The 21864-nt window shown below is 43.2% G+C and overlaps 1 long non-coding RNA gene across 1 annotated transcript in view; it reads left to right on the forward strand.

Annotated features, from left to right (window-relative positions):
* The window catches only part of LOC138511521 (uncharacterized), a 137426-nt gene extending 116965 nt beyond the window's left edge, over positions 1-20461 (forward strand). Inside the window, exons 2-3 of the long non-coding RNA XR_011280626.1 lie at positions 20004-20189; positions 20300-20461. This is a non-coding gene — a long non-coding RNA (uncharacterized lncRNA). The remainder of the gene's footprint in view (positions 1-20003; positions 20190-20299) is intronic.
* Positions 20462-21864: the final 1403 nt, after the last annotated feature.

Here is a 21864-nt window from a genome sequence, read left to right on the forward strand (position 1 = left end):
CCTAGGGGGAGCCCTGATGATCCTGCCCCCCCTGTGAATTTCCACCAGAAATCAGAACTTCCACAACTTTCATGTCATCTTTCTTTATATTCATATCCGGTGGGGTCAGTCGCTTCGTATCGCAGAGTACTGAGTCTGCTTATTCAATCATACTTAGGTCATTCATAATTAGAGAATGCACCTTCTCCCGATTCTGAGGGTGGGATGGCTCTTCATCTTTTTCATTCTCAGTCATATCCTGCCCCACCATCAGCCCTGGCCATAGAGTAGTGATAACTGAGGCCATCCACCCCATATCTTTACAGCCCATACTGACCCCACTGAAGATCCTAGAAAAGAATGTTGTAATCAATGGCGAACCCCGCTGAGCAGCTGGAGTCCAGGGGCCCGTTCCCATTCCACTTCCTGAACGACCTGACCTGGTTCTCCTTTCACCCACCCTTAATACTGCACAGTCTTGTTTGAACTGCTTCCCGGATTCTGTACAAAATAAGGGAGGCTCAGTCTCAGTGACATTTTGGTTTTTCATGGTTGGCAGTGTCGCTCCCTGTATTTCCCCGGGGTTAAGTCTCAGTGATTCAGCAAGCTGTTCTACCTGATGATCTTCCTGCAGCTGAGTCACCTCACCCTTTGTTGTTGGAGGGTTTTTCAATATGCTAGATGACATTTTTGGCTGTGATACTATTGACCGTCACCACCCTCCACACTTGATTGACTTCCCAGCCCCTGTCTGGACATATCTGGGATTTACTTTCTGTATTCCTTGTGCAGATCGAAGGCCTCTGCCCACAGTTTCAGAGTAGAGATAGGTGTTGATCATGTAACTCCCTTTTTTTACTCAACATCCGAGTAAAATGGGTGGCGCAGAGACAATGATCACTTTTCTTATGTGGTACCCCTCTTGCAGATCAAAGGCCTTTGCCCGCAGACTCTGCATTCCAGGGTCTGGGCGGAAGACCTGAGTGTTTGTTGTTGTTGTAACATTTTTGTGACCTTATACAAGCCACCCCAGATTGAACCCTCTATCAAGATGATGCCTCCTCAAGGGACACAGATAGAAGGCCTGGGCCCACAGTTTCTGTGTCAAAAAAGAAGAGGTCTTACAGACCAACAGGCCAACAGCAGACTCCCAAATGCAATGTTAAGCTGCCAAAAAACACAGAGAACTGAAGTTTATCCCATGGTGAGCCAAGATAAGCAGGGCTTAATCCTGAGCCTACCACTTTTACCTTTGGGTGGCTAACACGCGGCTGATCTGTAGAATGTGCACACTTCTTACCACAATAGAATTGAAAAGTTATTACAGCCACCTCCTGCGTTTTCCGCTATGGTCTACTTGCTTATAACAGCCACTAGAGGCAGTCTGTAGTGATGAAGGATTTCTGCCGGACCAAGGCACACAAGCGAAGCTCCTGAGTAAAGTCCAAATCGAGGCTCTGAACCCCCGCCACCCCTTGCCAACACCACCAACACCTCTTTGCAGCACTTTGCTCCCCTTCGCAGGGGGGGTGGCCTTTTCAAAGCTTTGGCTGCTCGGTAGGCTGCTTAAAGGAACACCACACTCAAGGGAAAAATCTGAAGCACTAAGCATGATCCGCTCCTCTCACCGCCAACACCACTACGAACCACATTATATTCATCAGATAGTGGATAGCTAGTGGATAGTGGATAGCTATAATGCATTGAGCATTTAAAATTAGGATGCACATATTACATGCTTGGTGGGGACATTCAACTTTCCTCTAAATCTAAATTGATTAGACACTTTAAGCAAGTCTGTGTTTCTAACTTGATTTATTTTTCCCAGGGAGGGGGACTTTCCCTAAAGAGAGACAAATTAACGAAACTCCTTCAAGTCTTGTCAAGGTTTTCAGCCAAGAATCGTAAAAAGCAAAATAATTCAACATTACATATTATATTGTCTGCCAGTAGATGCTTACCCCGAATTCTTTATTTTTTAAATTGCCTCCTGACAGTAATAGAAATTATAAAAGTAATGTATTGGTCTTATGCCAGGTTAATTGCTGGTAGGATGAACAGATATTATTTCTCCATTATTATGATTAAGTGCTTGTTGTATCTATAAGGATTCAAACTTGTTTAGGGCATTAGAACCTTGGAGTAATATGGGTGAGTGGCTTGTAAATAAGGTCATTCTAGGCTAGATGGTCGAAGGGGTGGGGTAATCGCTTTATTTGCATGCAAAGAAAACAAAAAAAACCTCATAATAAAGTGAGCCCCAGCGGAATATTGAAAAGATGAAAGAACTATTTTTTGCTATAGGGAAAAAGAAGAAACTAAAAATGTAGGAAATTACATTATAAAGAATATGATATGAAAACACATGTATTAACCTCAATCACTATTACACATTGTTAAAATAAAATAAAGCAACAACCCATATGCAACAAAACCCATGTAAATTGGTGGTAGCAGTCAAAGGTATTTAAACTTGTAAAAGGGTCAAAAGAAAATGTTACTAAAAGTCCAATTCAGTTCACTTGGCCTCAGGGGACCGGTAAGAGAATCATGAACCATAACAAGAACAGGTGAAGGTTTACACTTTCAGATTGTAGTGTTACAACGTTTCCTCATGCACTATGGTAGAACTTCATTGCCAGACCCCAGTAGAGTATCACTCCTTATTGGAATGAACGGCAGAGTTTGGTTTAAGTCTACTTAAGAAAATTAAGCATTAAATTGCCTCTGAAAGTGCTAGAACATTGGATAAGGGTTCAAATGAAAGAACTGTTACTAATAAATGTTGGTAATAGAACAGCCCATTGAGTTAACCCTAGATATCTGCTTCCAGTCTGCAAGAATCAGATCAAATCCTATGATGGCTGAATCTCACACTCATTCGTCAGAGGTCATACAAATAGAGTACTATTAAATGGTATTGTTAGACGTGAGCGGCAGAGTGGTCTATTTAAACATGGGATGATTATAATCATATGAAATTAAGGCATTGTTGTGCTTGTTCTGTTTTCCTGAGGAAATGCAATTTATAATTTATAATTTCAACGTTTAGACGTACGTTGGGATCTTGTTTCGAAATTCAGTGTGATTTAAGGCAGAAGTTGATTTCAATATAAAAAAAAAGTATGGGTTTCCAATTGGGCTAAATATCCTCCAGGTCAGAAGGTGTCACTGGGAACAGGCAAACCTTTCAAACAGGAAAAAACATATCTGCCTCAACCTGTTTTTATAGATTGCAATTTTAAAGTCTTCATTTTTTCTGTGCACCTTTATTCGTCATGTCCTCCAGCCCACCCCCCCTCACTCCTTCACTCCTAACCCCTACTGCCCTACCTCCCAATACACATTTACAAGTACATATATCTATATATAATTGTTGTTTTCGAACAAAAGTGCAGGAAAGAATCAGACTTTTAAATTGCAGTCTATGAAAACATGTATTACGAAAGCTGTGCCAATAGTGTTGGAACTTGCTGTCATGCAACCTCTCACTTCCTGGGTGAAGTGAAGGCTCACAGAGCTGAATGACAGCTGGCCACCTCTGTGAGGTCTTGCAGTTTGCACTGGGGACTGTGCCCACCGATCCAGACCAAGAGAGCTCTGCACAGTTCTGAAGAAGATGGTCAGAGATCTTTAATTCTCTGTCATGAGCGAGGTGCACAACTTCTTAAAGTCTGCAAAATTCGTCTCTAAGATGTATGTGAACTACACAGCTCTGCTGTTCTCTGGTTTCTTTTTCTCTGTATTACTTCCATTGGAGCAGAGGGTCTTTTAGGAAAGCAGATGGTACTGGCCCACAGAAGACATGAAATACAAAGCATGAAGAATCATACATGAAGCCGTGGAGCAATGTGATAGCCCGCTCCAGTACCTCTGCCTTCATCCAATAGGGTGATAAGGAGGAAGAGGGAGCAAATGGTTTTGGATGGGTTTGGGCTCCCCCACTCATAGTGATCCATGCGAGCCTCTCTACTTGCTTGGTGACTTTCTATAGGAGGTGGACAGAGAGAATGTGGTCCTGTAGGACATGAAATGTCAACAGGATGAAACTCAGTACAGAACTTTCAGCAACTATCCTGTATCTAAATGATTAGGCAGGAGGATTGAAACCTCCTCCTTAACCCCTCAGCTCTGCCCTGGGCACAACATCATCAGAAGGGCACTGTGCTTTACTTTGAAGTTTAGTCCTTGACAACTACATTATGTTCAAATTTCTGAGACAGACAGGATGAATTTACCAACATGATCCCATTTTTAAAAAGGCAAATGTTTATGGTTCTAGGTAAACTGCCTAACCCCTTGCAACAATACAAAAGTACTTATAAACCATAAAATCTATATTGCTTAGATGAAAAGAGAAGGTACATACGTGATTGCAACTCAAGCACTGTTGCAGTAATTTGTATAAGGAGGGGGCATTGTTCTTAAGAGTTCGTTTTAAAAAGCCTGCATTACAGATTGCTGCAATCTGTCCCTCTCTAGAGCCAGATGGGAGAAGCTTAACCCCTAAACTCTTGACGGAGGGGCTCGGGGCTGGACAGGTTCCCAAATATTCAGGCCAGAAATCTGAGTGCCAAAAAGAATGGACATTCAGTGGACCAACCACCAAGACCTCAGTGTTCTCGCTGTATAACCTCTGCCAGTTTTGAGACGTCCACCAGCCAATCTGTGACAGACAAGATTTTAACTTCGAGGGGGGGTCCAGTACTGGATTATTCATCCTAAACATTAACTGCATGTCATTGGCGTATGTATAAAAACATACATCATACGAGCCAATGAGATCGTCCAATGGACAGAGGTAAAGATTGAAAAGTGGCAGTGATAAAGATGAGCCCTGTGGGACACCACACAGAATAGGTGTAGGGGGGCAAAAAAGGAGGCAATGAGACAGTTTGCATACGGCCCACTAGGAAAGAAGAGAACCTCTTGCGGTCCTGGAGCGGGGCCAGGACATCCATGAATGATATCAGTAATGAGTTCATCCCTATAAGTGGCCTAAACCCAGATTGAAAAGGGTGCAAAAGACCGTTTTTTTTGAGGAGCCTTTAAAGCTGGGGGGTAACAATACTTTCCATCAGTTTCATAACAGCATGCAAAAGGAAAATCGGGCAGTAACTGACTGGGGACAGAGGGTCCAGTTGTGGCTTCCTCAAGGGTGGCATCACTGTTGCGTGTTTCGACGAAGCCAGGATCACACTGCTCATAAAGGAATAATGAAGAGTGGCGGTAAAGAGCGCAATCGAGTCAGTCAGAAGAGACTGGAGAGAATGCAGGGGGTTCAGTTCAGAGGGAGATGCTGATTTAAGTTTGCAAATAGCAGCCGAAACAATTGTGTTTGAAAGTGGCTCAAAGGTAAAGAAAACCACTGACTCACTCTCCACAAGGAGGGACCGTGAAGCAGAGACCACTGTCACCAGCCCAACGTCAGGATCAACTTCTGCACCGTGTCAATCTTGTTTGCAAAAAAACACGCTGATGGCATTACAAGTGCTTAAGAGCGGGAGTGGTCAGGCCGGGCCAAGAAGAGAGCATCAAGTTCCTTTGTGACTCTAAACAGCTAATGAGAAGCACACAGAGATGCCAATATGTGTTCTGCATAGTGCTGGGACTTGGCTGCCTTCGCAACCAATTTGTTCTGAAGTTGAAACTATTAGTATTTTTCAATAGCTTCCTGTTCATAGCAGATAGGCAATTTACTCTCTGCCCAGCAGCACCCATGCTTCAAAGATCTAAGGTCCAATGAGAACCAGTGAGCAGAGGGTTTTTGACAGCATACACCCAGTTTAAGGGGGGCCAACAAATCGGCTGTAGAGGTCATGGCTTTCATTAAAGCCTGACATCCGTTGGTTAAATTCTCTGAAAGGGCTGTCTGGGTACTAAATTTCAAGGCCTCTTCAAGGTGCACCGACAACACTTTAGCCCAGTTGCATTAACTAGTATAAACTTTATGGTAGATCTGTCTGTGAGTGGGCAGGGCAACAAGAAACGGCAATAAGAAATGGTCAGACCAGGTAACTGGCAATGGATTAAAGGTCACCATTAGTGGTATCTCCGGAAAAATCAATTCAAGGGTGTTCCCACTAGGGATTACGCAGATGTAAGTGACAGTCAGAGAACCTGGCAACTAAACTAGTTGCGTGAACATCAGTTACATTATTCGGCCTAATATTAAAATCCCCTACCACAATCAAATTTGAATGAACTAGTGAGAGGTCAGCAACCAGCTGGGAAACAACAGTTCAGGAAATCATTAGCCAAATAGGAAGGTGGACGATACATGAGCAGTATGTGAACTGAGATATTGCTTGAGGGCCGAAGAAGCATCAGCAGCAAATCACAAGGCACTGTATGAATCAGATGAATGGCAGAACACTCCAGCGAAGTTAATTGAATAAGAGCCAGGCCACCGTCTGGTCTAGAGCTGGTCAGGTCAGTGCAAATAAGTGCATTGGATGAAGGCACAACCTGCACTATATCAGGGTCATATGAATCTGAAAACCAAGTTTCAGTCAGCCCAAAAATGTCAGGTTGGTGCTCAGTCAGTAAATCATACATCTCTTGGCTATGTGGCACGGCAGAGTGAGCATATATCAGGAAACCAACAAGTGAAGAACCACCAGGCTTTTCCATGTCTCTGCGGTCAGCCTCCTGCTCAGTAGTATTGTCCGCTGCAGATGGCTGATGCTGCAAGCCAATGGGCAAGCGTATAGTCTCCGGGGCCAGCTCCAACATTTTAGCCCATGAATATCTGATCTTACTGTTACCATCACTATCAGTAGACCTAACCACTTATGGGAATTCCTCTACTTTATTTTGGCAGTCCTTCGGGGCATAGGGCACGCACTCATCCCGGACGGGCACAGACGGGCTTGCTGCGCAGGCGGATCTAATGGCACAGAAGTGCAGAATGGGAGAAACAGCTGACTTGTGACGCACATGGGTTAATAGGCACTGAAGAAATGCTGCTGCGAGGAATCTGGAGAATATGCAACAAAACGAAATGCAACAAGTTAAAGCACACACACAGTATTAAGGAGTATTTGGGGTAAGGGAGGAGATAAAATATATTAAAAATCTCAGAAACACACTAGGGCTTTAGCTCACCCCCTTCTTACTGCTAAGAAATCGGCTGGCGGATGTCCTGGCACATAAAGCCAGAACGGGAGAAGCAGCCTGCCTGCGATGCACAAGGGCTAATAGGCACTGAAGAAATACTGCCGAGAGGCTTCGGGAAAAGGTGCCACAAAAACGAAATGGAATGATTTAAAAGCCACACACAATAGTAAGGAATATTTTGGGTAAGGGAACAGATATTCATTTATTTAAAATATCAGAAACACAGCAGGCTTTAAATCACCACCTTCTTAGTGTAAAGGTAATAAATCAAAAATAATGTGTACCATATTTTATATTTCTTGAAGGTATAGGCACAGGTAGAGAGTGCCCTCCAGCGAAGGTGTGTCGAGTAACTTATACAATCAATGACACTACCAAATTTGGTGAGCAAACTCTACAGCACAGTCCTAATGAATGAGTCTTTGATAAAACAATGTTGAATAAATATTATTTAGAAACAATTTAGTGAATTTGAAATGCATATATCAATATAATTTGTAACATCAAGGTATTAAAATACTGAAGAAAATTGAAAACAATGTGCCCAAATCTTCACTCAACAAGCAATATTTTATATCTTATCTCTTCGCTTAAACTTAATAGCTAAAGACCTCCATCAGCGTGCTATTTGAAAAATTAACAATTCGTTTATATTTCATCATTTTTCCAAGTCGTCCTTTATATTTCCAATGTTTTAAGCAAAGGTATACCTTATAAACCATATGTTTTATATTGGAATATCTTTGAATGACCTATTAGTCTCCCTCAATGATTTTGAGTCAAACGTTTTTTCTTCAGGAGCTAAATATTCCAGAGTAAAAGGTATCAATAGATATGTCCCCCAATGTGTAACAAGCTAATGGTTACTAATCCTCATCAGATCACCACCAGATCATCTATATGAGCAAGGGACAAAGGCCTGCTGCTTGAAAATGCATATATCATACAGTTTCATTGAATTAACCAAAAATCATGGGAATATATTTTAAACAATCTGGACGTAACTCCTACATCAGCCACAACAATTGCACATACCTACAAGTACAAATGTAGACAAAAAAGTTATTTATTACATAAAAAGGAGTTTAAACTATGACATAGATTTTAGTGATCAAAGGCATACATTATTCATTTACTGAATGAACCAAATACAAAAATACAATAAAGACATCAAAGGGTGTACACACAACCCGTGGCTGTCTTGTTTAAGTAAAGCATACACATATTCATGGAAAATTAGAGAACAAAAAAAAATATTTACAAAACTAAACAGCAAAATTCAAAAGAATCTAAACAGTATAGAACAAAACACATAGGATGTAGCCATCTAAAAAAAGCAAAATATGTAAGACATACACTAAAGGGTAAAGTGCAACTGAATCACAAACTGGAATCAATCATATATATTTCAAAAGAGAAACCAATTTGAATTGAAACGCAATCTCCGTCAACCCGGAGTGGGTAACACAACCCACAGAAATGTCTGTCGTCGATTCAAGAGTTTCAAGTATCATGGTCCACATTCTAACCCAAAATATGAGCCCGGACCTCTTCAGGACGTACAAAGAGCGACTTAAGATAAGGTGCAATGGTGAGTAATGTTCATCTATGATTCCCAGCAACAACCAACGGATGCGGAAAAAGACAGGTTCAATAAAGAATGTATGAAAGGAGGGCTCAGCCAAGTTACAAAATGTGGAATAGGCCAAAGGCCATTTAAATAAAAAAAATCAGTTACCTGCAAAAGGAGGTCTTCAACTTTTATATTAATTTATATGAGAAGGTGGTAATGAAGTAGAATGAAAGAATACCATCACTGCATTCGAGCATATGTTGGTAAGACTCCTCAGGGGCGATGCAAAGAAACAGTGTCAGGGTGTTAGCTCTATGCTGCCTAGGAGTAACAACAACCATGCCTCTTTCCATTATAGAAATACTAACAACTGGTGAAGATGGACGGCTCCTCATAACATATCATGCATAACGCTCTGGGGTGGTATGTGATGTGCTGAAGACTGGGCAGGACAATCCCAATGTGTCAATGTACCTCAAAAAGAGGGGGCTATTCTGTACACAGAGCTGTGTATGTGAGTAAGCCCTATGTCTCTAGCCAACTGACGTGCATAGGGCTGCCATGTCAGGAGGTAGGGAAGAGCAGGTGTGCCCGAGGTCAGGACTGTTATAGCATGCATCCGCCATCGAGCGTGTCCCAAGAGATAAAAACAAACTGCACACTGGTGCAGCCGGATTACAGATGTGCCTTACCTTGCGTGCATGGGCAACCAAGTGGGTCACACAGTTGCGAGTCCAGTGTGGTTGCTGCCACGGTTCGGAAAAACTGGAACAATATGCCTTGCAATCCTCTGCATTGGAAAATGTCAAATGCGCGGAAGAAAGAGATAGAAACTGGACTGGACAAGCCTAGCCCTGCAGTTTAGTAATTCATTAGAAACTCACACAAGTGGCACTAGCCAGTTGGACTGCTAGCTTTACCAATGCTGTGCTGGGTCATCATCCCTTCCCACAAGTGATGTGTCCATTAGATAGTCATAAAGCATCTGTGAAGTTAACGGTGCACTCTCTGCTCTTGTTGATGACCCATCCCTATTCAAGATTCTTGAGTCACTGAGAATGGTGTCCTACATTTTCTCTTCCCGGCATGCTGCTTGCACTGCCCACACAGCTTTCATGGGTGTCAGTGAGGGGCATCCTATTGATGCCATCAATCATAAGCTTGACATACTCAGTGTAGTTGTCAAATTCTGTTTTGGTCAGAGTTCATCCAGATGCCTGTGTTCTTTCTTTAAATGAGGTTGCAAGATCTGTAGCAATTTATCTTTTGCATATTCGCGCAGTGTCCCCTCCTTCTGATGTTTGCTGCAAGAAACCCATAACACATGTGGATTAAAGGCTGACATCCGTCTATGTGAACTTTAAATCGAAGTACCCATGGATCCCCACCTAAGGTTGAAAGCACGTTCTTCATAAACGGTGCCATACGGTGCCATATCTGCATCACTAAGCCCCCACCATGTTGGTCAGGTTCAGCTCCAGTAGGCACACCAGAGGGAGAACCTTATTGACAGAAGCATTGTATTGGCTATGCTGATTTGTGGCTTTCTCAGAGAAGACATTACACATTAGCTGTAACCAGCCTGATGTAAAGCAAGTCCAATCTAGAGCTCTGCGAAAGAAAGAGAGCTCCCTCCATAGGTAAGTTTCAGCTTATTTTATTGTGCATGGTCTGCCACGCTTGCAGGGTAGGTAAACACTACGGGATGGTAGGAGATGAAAACACAAGTACACGAGTGAGGAACACTGGGCCTCCCCCACACCTAGCCACTCTCACTGCTCAGCCCCGACGGTCATTCCCAGAACCTCACAGCCACCACATTCCACAAGGAAGGTGTGACATCAGCAGCACTCCAACACAAAAAACCCATTACTACACTTCTCCCTCCCTTGAAATTACACAACACTAGGAATGAAATGGGAACGTTGACCGGAATTGTCAACATTACAAAACACACAACGACACACACCAGACCTTCTACACAAAGCGGCCAACCATGTAAAAGAAAACCCGTCTGAGGAAGAGCAAAAGGAAAAACCTTCTAGCAGGCCAACTGAACTAACACAATGCCAGGACATCTTGGGAAACACCAAATGATTGTAACAATACACTCCACACAACACCCACTCCCTCCTCAACCAACAGAAGCAATGCCTACTGACATGGAAAAGGGACAATACTTCTCGCAAACTCACAATCCGACAGAAAAACCATTGAGGACCAAAAACAATACAATTGCACAACTGTGTGTCCTGGACTGCCCCTCAGGACCTCAGGCCTGCCACACCCAAGCATACCATGTTAAGAGAACAGCCACTAGTCTAACCAGCCAAAGCAACAATGTACCAACACCCTCAACTCTGGGCTGCCCCCAGAGCCTCAGGCCTGCTACGCCTGAACAAAACCTGTTCAATTGTGAGTAAACTATACTGCACTAACCAAACCTCAGTCGAACAGTCAACAAACTAAACCATCCTGACACCACAACATCATGAACTGACACAAACCCCTTTAAATTCACTGCCACCTTGCACCCGCAGAACAAAACAATGTCCCGACCGCATCACCAACCTTGCATTTCCTTGAAGGTAGGTACCGGGAACAACTGAACAACCACTAGGGCACCAGACCCCAATAACCGAGAACCAAAACCAACGACCTGATCACCCAAAAACGATGATTGTTATTCCACAATCAGGGACACACTTCAATGTAACAAACTCCTTGGAATACACACCTCCAGAACGCTGGGGCACCTTGCACTGGAACAAGGTAATAAATGATACCTTGCCCACATACCCTAAATTCATAAAAAAATGGAAGAAGGTGATAAGCAATACCTTGCTCACATGCCCAAATACATAAAACACACTCCTCCCAAAAAAACAGGGACCCAAACGACCGGGCACCTAGCAAGTGAGAAACAATACCTTGCCCATTCATCAAAAGCTAATGCCCCTAAAAACGACTGTGCACCTAACCATTGGAACAAGGTGATAAAGGATACCTTACTGAAAGATACACTCAAACCTTGCCCAAAGATACACTCAACACTAACCCCTTCTCCACTGGGTTATAATTCAATAAACACCAATGCAATGGAACCTATCCACCTTAATGCCATAACACCGAAAATGTAAAACTCCCCACTTCAAAACACGGCATATACATGACACCATGCACCCAAATCACGATTAGTGCACTTAATTCACACAATCCCTCGATTAAGGCAACTAGAACTAAAACGCATGCATAATGTGAAGTAACCGCATTGAAAACATCCTATTAGCAACCCCTATTTGCAACAATCACACGCATCTAAAACAATCTCTTCGCAAGATATTCACATCCATATCAAACACTCACGTGTGAACATAAACTCCACACTCAATAAACATGTTCATCACTCCTTTTGTAACCATCCCCCCTTTACTGAATGGGAGAAAACATGCACCCTAATGTCCATGAACTGGATGCGCTATGCAGGATGAACTGAGCAGGATACTTTACCTAATCCATCCACCCTTATGTCCATGAACTAAACGTATGTGCAGGTCCTCCACCCTCATGTCTAAAATGGATGCAAATACGCAGGAAGAAATGTCCCTCCCTGCCCACGTTTCCAAAAAACAATAATCATTACCACCATCATGTCCAAAATGGATGCAAACGGAAACCTCTTATCTTATTTTATTTATTTGCATTTATAGAAGCGCTCACACAGCCCAGGGGCATTGAGGCGCTGTTACATGAATGTGTCTTAGTTGCACCAGAGAGGTGGGCGATTGGTTACATTAGCCTGCATACATGTGTTAAGGTGTCCAGTCATAATATCGAATACAAAATTTCGAATGGCAAAAAAGTCGAATCAAAAATGTCGAAAAAAAAAATGTCGAATTATTTTTTTTTTTTATATTTTTTTTGGGGCTCTAGTTTATATAAAAAAAATAGGTAAAAACAAAAAAAAAAAAGAAAAAACGGGGGTTGGGGGGGGGAACCCCCCCATTTCGAAAAAAAACGTCATAAAAAATAAATTCGACATTATTTTTTTCGACATTTTTTTTTCGACTTTTTGACTTTCGAAATTTTTGATTTCGAAATTATGACTATAAACCATGTGTTAATACAATGTTTTGGTGAGTGGCATTGTTACAGTAGCCTTTCATTGGTTATCTTGAGTGGTTCACTCATTACAATGTGGGTTGGATACATTGTTAGGCAGCAGGTTATATTTGAGCTGCGGATATCATACAACATACAGAATAAGCTTTAGATAAACCGCCTGGTTTTGACCGCCTTGTGGAAGGCAAGATGAGAGGGTTCATTTCTGATGGACTAAGGCAGTGAGTTCCATTGTCTGGATGTAGTGAATGGGAAGCTTGTGCCACCGCCTCTGGCCCGTTTAATTCTTGGGACTGTCAGTAGGTTGGTATATGGCGTTCTAATAGGTCTTGCCGCCGGAGGAGAGGTAGGGTGGTGCGGTGTGATGGATGCATCTATGCGTGATGGCCAGTGTCTTAAACAGGATACGCTGGCGTACAGGCAGCCAGTGAGCATTTTGTCTAGCTGCAGATATGTGTTCCCTTTTGGAGATGCCCAGTGCTGTGCAGAGGGCGTTATTTTGGATGGTCTGTAGTTTGTCCACATTTTTTGATGAGGTTACTGTACATTACAGTAGTCTAGCCTAGATCCTATGATGGCTCGCACAAATGATAGGGAGTTGGTGGTGTATAGGAACCGTCTGGTGGCATTGAGCAGTTTGGAGTAGTAGGCTGCAGCGGTAGCTATTGCGCTTACTTGTCTGGGCATGGCGAGGTTATTGTCTAAGTAGACTCCTAGAGTTTTGACTGACTGGGAGACTGGGATGCTGATGTTGTCAATGGTGAAGCCTTGGTATTTGACGTCAAGGATGATGCGTGCGAATGTGGGGGCTAACAGAAGTAGTTCCGTCTTGTCCCTGTTCAGACACAGCCAGTACTCAGCCATCCATGTGTGCATGGTGGCATAGATGGCGTTGAGGGTGTTGGCATCATTCTCATAGTTGCCTGAAAGAGGGATGAGGACTTGAGAATCGTCGGCATAATTGGTGTACATGATGCCGAGCGAGTCAAGTAGATTGAACCGGGAGATAGTAAAGATGTTGTATAGTGTGGGTGACAGGCATGAGCCTTGTGGTATACCAAAGAGGATAGTGTCTGTCTTTGCAGCTGAAAGGTCTGAGAAGACACGCATGGCTCTACCTTCGAGGAAGGAGGCAATCCAGGTGATTGTGTTTGGGGAGAAAAACACTGATGAGGAGAGATGTTGACATAGAGGATTGTGGTCCACAAGGTCAAATGCTCAGGATAGATCGAAAAGGAGGAGAAGGGCAGGTTTACCAGAGTCCATGATATCATCTATTTGGTTTTTAAGGTCCAAAAGGGCCGTCTCTGTGCCATGTTCAGGACGGAAGCCGGATTGCCAGGAGCCTAGGATGGTTTTGGATTCTAAGAATTCCTGGACTTGCAGGTAAGCTGCTTTATCCAGAATCTTGAGCAGGAAGGATACAGTGGTTATGAGCCTGTTGTTATTGGGATTAGAAGGATCAAGTCAGGTTTTTTTTAGAAGGTGATGGACCCATGTTTCTTTTAGGCTAGGAGGAACTGATCCTGAAGCAAAAGAGTCGTTGATCAACGCTGTGAGCAGGCCGGCGCTCTCCTTGAAGAGGGGTGCAGGACAAATGTCACCATTGCAGGTGGATGGTTTTTTTTTTCTTCATGATAGCCTTGACTTCCGTCTCATTGATGTCTCTGAACGAGAAGAGGGTAGTGTCGGTAGTCAGCTGTTTTGCTTTGGGTGGTTAAGACATATTGGTGAGGAGTGGGTTGAGTTGATTAGTTCTGATTTTGTTCTGCAGGGTGTTGAGCTTGTAGAACATTGCTGCTTGTATGTCAGTGCACCAAGCTTCATTCTTTAGTATGGTGGGAGGAGGGGAGGCGGGAATTTCTAGCTCCCTGAAGATGGAGAACATTTCTTTGGAGTTGGACTCTTCTGTTGCTGAAAGAGTTTGCTTTGGTGATGACAATCGCTTTTTTATATTCATTAGAACGTTTGTTGAACTTCAGTTTGTCTGGTGCAAGTAGGCTGACTTGCCATTTGGATAGGGCTACATGCTTCTGGGTTCGTAGGGCTAAGAGTTCAGGAGTGAACCAGTTGTTTGAGTGTAGAGTGTGTTTAGCTTTACGACTTTTAATGGAGCAATGGCATCAATAGCTTCCACTAGAATGGTATTGAGCGAGAGAGCCAGAGCCTTCGAATCTTTGGAGAATGTAGCTTCAAGGGCTGGTACCTTGAGATATGGTGGTAGCCTTTCTCTAGTGAGGAGGCGTGCACTTCTAGTGCTAGATTTTTGATAATACCATCCGGTATAAGTAAACCGATGATCTAGCAATCCTACCGATCATCGGAACAACTCCCCAAAAGTAGAAACAATTTGCACTTCCATATTACCCTGGGAAACTTAAAGGGGAATGAAGGCCACAACGAAAACACACCAAAAGGGTACAAACAGCAGCCTTAAAACAACACCTGCCCCCACCACTGGGAAAAATGACCTAACCCAAAAACAAACATGGGCCACATAACACATGCACAATATTTTGAAATTGTCACAGGCCCGGACACACCTACCGCTAACTTCACTCTAACCACAATCACGTTCTGCTGGATCCCAGAAACTTCCCAGAACACTGTCCAGGAGTCCAAAAATACTCAAAACATCCTGCCCCTCCAGAAGTTTCCCATCGCTCACAAGGTATATCACGAAACTCCCTAGTTATGATGTCCTCTCTTCGCAGGTGCTGAAAACATTTTCACCCTCAGCACTGCACACATTTTCACCCTCAGCGCTGCACACATTTTCACCCTCCGCACTGTACATTTCCCAATAAGTACTTGGAAAGAACGCTGAGAATGCTGCACTTTCAATTCCCTTTGTACTCTTCTTCTCGGGAGCCTCCAGGACACTGTGCGCCAGACAAGATCCGCAGGTGCACCAACGGCCATCAGCTCTTGTTGCCGGAAACAATCCCTCTCTCCCTTGCTCCGACTGCAGGGGCATGGATTCCTTCATCTAGCTCACTGCACGGAGATGAATGCCTTTCACTGGCACGCCACACACACTCCGGACTCTGCCACAACAGGGGTAATCCAAATGCTGGCACTGGTGGGGCCCCCTCCTCCTTGGGGTGTTGACAAGCACCCTGCACGCCACCAAACGGTCACAGTGACATCCACGGGCTGCACTGCACCGTGGTATCCGCCTGGGTGTGGGGAAAGTTTGCCGGGGCAGTGTCCTCAACTTGCTCTACCCCCCCCTCCCCCCAGCAGCACTGAATGAAGATCCTCGAAATCCAGACTACCATCCCATCCTCGTTGCACAGGAAAGAAAGAGAGCTCCCTTCATAGGTAAGTTTCATCTTCCTTTATTGTCCATGGTCTGCCACGTTTGCAGGGTAGGTAAACACTATGGGATGATAGGGGACGAAGACCCAAGTACATGAGTGAGGAACACTGGTTTTCCCCCACACCCATCCACCAGCCACTCCCTCTGCTCAGCCTCAACCGTCATTCACAGAACCCCAGAGCCACCACATTCCAGCCCACAAACCCATTACTACACTCGACTGTGAGTATTCCAGCAGAATTTGATGCCATTGCAGTGCTCGCATAGCCAATCCCATATGTGCAAAGTAGATTTCCAGTGGGTGGACAATGAGGTCTTCAGGTTGTGTAGTGGCAACTTGGGACTGAGCTTTAATTGGTGTAGTGAATTTTTGGCATGGTGAGCCATTCTGAAATGTGAGCTGATCTTCTTTGCCACAGCAAGCATTTCCCAATGTTCCCAATTGAATTGTAAGAGGCCTCTGCTGGATTGCCTCCATGTCCTCAACTGTCTCTCAGATTACACCTGACCTGTGGCTTCTGCCCTGAAATCCTGGTATGCGCGATGTACATTTCCGCTAAACTGCATACAAGTGATGCCACCTTGAATTAGTCTAGGACCCCTCATTTGCCCTTTAGAAGAAGGAAAGCCTGCCCACTGAGCTGTGATGGCCATGCAGTGAATGCTCTGAACATTGGCCCACATGTTTATGGTGAATTCCCCAGCAGTCATCAGCTTTTCCAGAAAGCCACCTGCATCCAGGGTTTCAAAAATTAAAAATGCAAGAGGTCTTTGTCACCATTATAGCCAGGTTGGCATTGAGAAAGTCCTGCATGTTAGGCGCCTTGTGATATTTCTACTACTCTCAAACACTTGCAAAGTACTGGGCCAAGTCAAGAGAGGATTAATGCTATGCATCAGAGGGGCACTAGTCGTAGGGTTCTGCGTCCCAAGCAATGACACAGCTGCCATATTTTTACTGGTAGTTATATTCTGATTGTTTAATTGCCTGGGGAGTAATGCATTACAGATCTGTGGGTGTCTTCCCATGGCTGTTCATGCTGCTGCATATGGGATTGCAAAGATGTGTCAACCAAATTGGCTTTTCACACTGTTTTTCAGACAGGTGGACAAGTGGCCAGATTTGATGGATTATCTGAGTTTCATTACTGAAATTCTACATTTGACAGCCCTATAAAAGTGGCAGTGCACTGCCAGCCTCTAAAGGGGCCCGACCTGAACCAAACTTCAGCCATGCCTGCCCCGTTCCAGCTCACCAGCTCCAACACAGACATGTTTCTTAAAATGTTCCTCTGAGGGCCAGTCTGGATGTACGACCTGAAATTCGTATTTGGGTTTCGTCAGAGAAATGGCATCCAGTATTAGTGTTGGGGCGGCAATAAGTGGATGGTCGAGCTTAATTGCAAATGACACAGCTAAATAGGTGGGCAAAATCAATTGTTCATTAATGGCACTTTGGACAAGTAAAGTGCCAGGACAGGAAACGGTGGAAAGTGCTAGATTGGTATGATGAAGCGGGCGGTGCAGGGATGTTACACACCTTTCCTCATCTGCCAGTGATTGTGGAAGTGGATGGCATTAGCAGAGTATGGTTGGTGGCTTGGTGGATGGTAGAGAAAGTCTTTGGAATTGTGGATCTTGAACCTGGATCGTGAAGGCCTTCATGGACGATGCAAGATGATTTCAATTGGATTCTCATGGAGGTTGGAAGCCAGCAAAGTGCAGAAATGGCAAGAGAGATCTACGCTTTCAGGTGACGTAAATCAGACGTCAAATAGCAACATTCCTGACCCGACAGAAACAACCAGGCTTGAGACCCCGGTAAAGACGTTTGCTGTACCCAAGGTGTAAGGAAATCAGGATGTTTACAGCAGCCACTCTGCCAGGAGCATGAGTTGATAGGAAGAGGATCTGTGATAGTGCTTCCTTGTAAAGTAAAATGAAGATTTAGGTTGTGGGCCTGGTCCCTTTTCACTATTAACGGCCCCTATATAAGCTCTGTTGATTCATAGCTATGCAGCAATCTACAAAAAACACATTCGAGTGCATACACACATTGTAGTGTATGTGCATGTATGTTACAACAGTTTCACGTCCTTGCACATTATCCAAAGCAAAGTATATTAGATCAAATGTTATGTGTGTCAGGTTGCTAATGCAATTGATTTGTGTTCATTAAAATCTTAAAGAAATTATATACTAGAATTGTAAGGAATAAATGCCACCTTTCAAAATCAACAATAGTAATTTCTAGGTGTTTCCATTATGTAAAGGTCACCTTTGAGGTTTTTTTTGCTGTGGTTTGCATTTGGGTAAATACAAAAAAAACTGAACTCATCTGGCTGATACTGACACCATGCCCCCTGTTTTGCCATAGGAGGTATAGCCACAGTGCTCACAACATAAGCCACGATTGCCCATCAAATGCTCAAGTACTCCCAGTACTTTGCAGGTGTTGCTATCATGTATTTAAGAAGTCACACTCTGTGTAGGGTAATAAATAAAGGCTTTGCCGGAATTGTAATCGAGCTATATGTTATTAAGTGCTATTCTAACAGAAGAGGTATAAGAAATAGATTGTTTCAAATTTTACCAAACACTGACTAACAGTTTCTAAGAGCAATACATAATAAAGCGGTATACTTTGAGCAGGAGAGTGGTGATACAATAAAACATTGATTTCATATATTTCTTTATATTTGATTTTATAATCTGAAAATCATTTATATGATTCCACGTTTTGAAAGGTTGTCTATTGTTTCTGGAAGGCTATGTGTTCTGTGGGTTTATGCAACTGAGTGCCAATTAAAAAGTGATATACCAACTGATATCACCGTTTCCCCTGAACCTTCCTTCCTGTCAGTATGTGCTCACTGAAATCTCAATGCAGTTGGTCAGTTGTGATGACAGAATTAGAGGATTGTAGCAACTAGATGATCATACGAATACTGTCTGCCATAAATTATATGCATGCAATTTTACATTGTGTATATTATCATCAATATGTAGAGTGCAAGTGATGAGATGAGCTAGTGCTTCTCCTACAGGTGTGCCTAAAACAGTTGTAGAGAATGCACAAGGTCATGTGAATGCATATATCATACGTGTGCATAGTCAGAGTCCCTGTTTGACCCTCCTCTTAACAATTAACGGAGCGTTTCTGAGCATACTAAAGTGCATTCCAAATTCAGAAACAAAATGTGCTTTAAAATATGGCGAACAAAATTCCCCTGTGTTTGTTTGGAAAGTCACAGGGCGGGGCTCCCAATGCATGGCAGGGTCAACTCTGACCCTTTGTAGCATTTTTTAAAAGTGATATAGCATAGGTATGAACTACCTATATCCCACTTAGATTTCTATCCCCCAAACAGGGATAGCAATGTTCTTTTCTTTTTACCTTTTCACAATGATGCACATCCAGCATGTGACATATACACCGAGCACACACGAGGTTGCTGGGAGTCTGGCAATCATTAGTTTCAGGTGTGTGCTGCTGTCGGTAATCAATACAGGGGAGCCGAGCAGCACGTCGTTTACACTTCAGTTAACGCTTTTGAAATGGGCAGTTCCCCGCTGTACATAAGGTCAAAGTCTAATTTCCAAAAATGGGGCACCAAGAAAAGGCACGGCATCTGCAGTGTTTTAGGTATCCAATTTGTTTTTAGAATTGGGCCCACAATCTTCAATGATGTTAAAAAAGGTGTTTTGTTTGCATTAGTATAATAATCATAAAAAGTAACAAGGTCACTGTGACGAGCAACATTAATTTCATCTGTTAGTTTTGGCATTATCATGTAGTCAAATGCTTATATCTCAGTTACAAACATACGAAATTTATCTTCGATACCGTAAACTGATATCTATATTCAGAATGTATTTTTTTTTCAGGTGTTATCAATTGTGTTTACAGCAGAAGCTCTTTTAAAAATCGTAGCCCTAAATCCTGTGGCCTATATAAAGAACGCATGGAACGTCTTTGACCTCTCCATCGTCTGCCTGAGCCTGATTGACTGGGGGCTGTCTTCCCTTAATATTGCAGCTTTGAGCCTATCGGCTATGAGGTCTCTGAGGATGGTAAGTGCAATGGCTAGTGCTTTCGACTGGTCCTCTATTTTTAAAAGGGTGAAACCTGAACACTTTGCTTCTCGATTTAATCCATGTAATAATGGCATGCTCTTTTTCAGCTCCGAATCTTTAAATTAGCAAAAAGCTGGCGCACGCTAAATATTCTCATCAGTGTGATCTTCAATTCAATGAAAGAGATGTGGAATCTGATGCTGATTGTTGTCTTGGTCATCTATATTTTCTCTGTGATTGGAATGCAGCTTGTTGGAAAAGATTACCAAAATGTGGTGAGTCATTTGCAGTGTAAAACGTGAGTACACCTTCAGAAGTCGGTCTTGGTAAAACACATTTGGGTGTGCATATATGGATAATGATTATTGCTCTAGAATGCTACATCGCATGGTATGTGTTGTTTATGGCTTTCATTGCAATAGTGTGCACACAAAAGACAAACCTTCCCACTTCCGTCTTCCACTGCTATGTCTATTGTCAGCGTACAAGAAAAAACATAATTTGCATGTTTCCCAAAAATAAATACTTATTTTTGCTTCTGGTTTTCATTAGTGTGTCACAGTTACATCATACATTAACTTTTCACAGATACATCTAAAAGAAAGAACATTACTGTTATGTTATGTTGATTTATACTGTGCACCACTACCACGCAAGGGCATTCTCCAGGCACTCACGAGGCTCTGCAAGAGAGGGGGCTAGGAGGGTCAGTGGGCTTGGGGGAAAGTACAGATTCAGAACCAGGAGGAACTGGCCTCTGTGAGCGTTGTTTTGCATGCAGTAGTTTGTGCGAGAGGCCACGTGCATTGTAACTGAATGGGTAAGATTCAGTACCTCGGGTGTGTGGTAGTGTTTTGAGTTGGTGTTAGTGTGTTGTGTGGGCTATGGTGGTTTTGGCCGTGAGCACTGGTTAGATAGTGTCGATAAGGGATCCAGAGTCACAGGTGGCCGTAGCTGTAAGATAATCCAGTATCTTGGTGTGTAGTTGCATTTTTGATGGTTTATGGCATATGTGGGTGGTTCACTCTAGGTGTACTTCAGCAGCTGTAGAATCTGGATTTAGACATACTATTGATTGTCTGTTTGTTTATGTTAAGTGTGGCTAGTCCAAAGTCTGGTGTAGTTGTGTCAGTTATGTTGGAGGAGCAGGAGAGGGAAAATAGGTTAGTAAGTCAGTCATTTTGTTGGAGCCTCTGGCGTGGCACTTTGGCTGTTGCTTCACCGTGTCTAGCTAGGTTCTTGTTTGTAGTTCTTTGACCCATCTCTTCTCCTCTCTAGTTGTTTGTCTGTGGTGTTGTTGTTGCCGGTGTCCCTTCAAGGTTGTTATTGTTTCCCGAATAGCCAGGTTTTGAGCAATTTCCTGAAGGTGATGTGGTCTTCTGTGGTTCTAATTTCTTAGGGTATGTTTTTCCAGATGCTAGCAATTAAAAGTGAGATTTGTAGGTCATTGCTGGATCTTAGTTCCCTTCCTGGGTGATACTGACTAACTTGTCTTGGAGGAATTCCGCTCCTTGTCTGTGCAAGACTTTGTGGGCGATGCAGAGTGCTTTGAATTTAATGCGCTTTTTAACTGGTTACCAGTATAGGCTTTTCAGTGCTGGAGTGATGTGGTCTCTTGTTGTATAGCCTTAATAGGATCCTGGCTGTTGTATTCTGCACCCTTTGGAGTTTC

This window comes from Ambystoma mexicanum, chromosome 6p (assembly GCF_040938575.1).
Source record: "Ambystoma mexicanum isolate Mex_15411 chromosome 6p, UKY_AmexF1_1, whole genome shotgun sequence".
NCBI lineage: Eukaryota > Metazoa > Chordata > Amphibia > Caudata > Ambystomatidae > Ambystoma > Ambystoma mexicanum.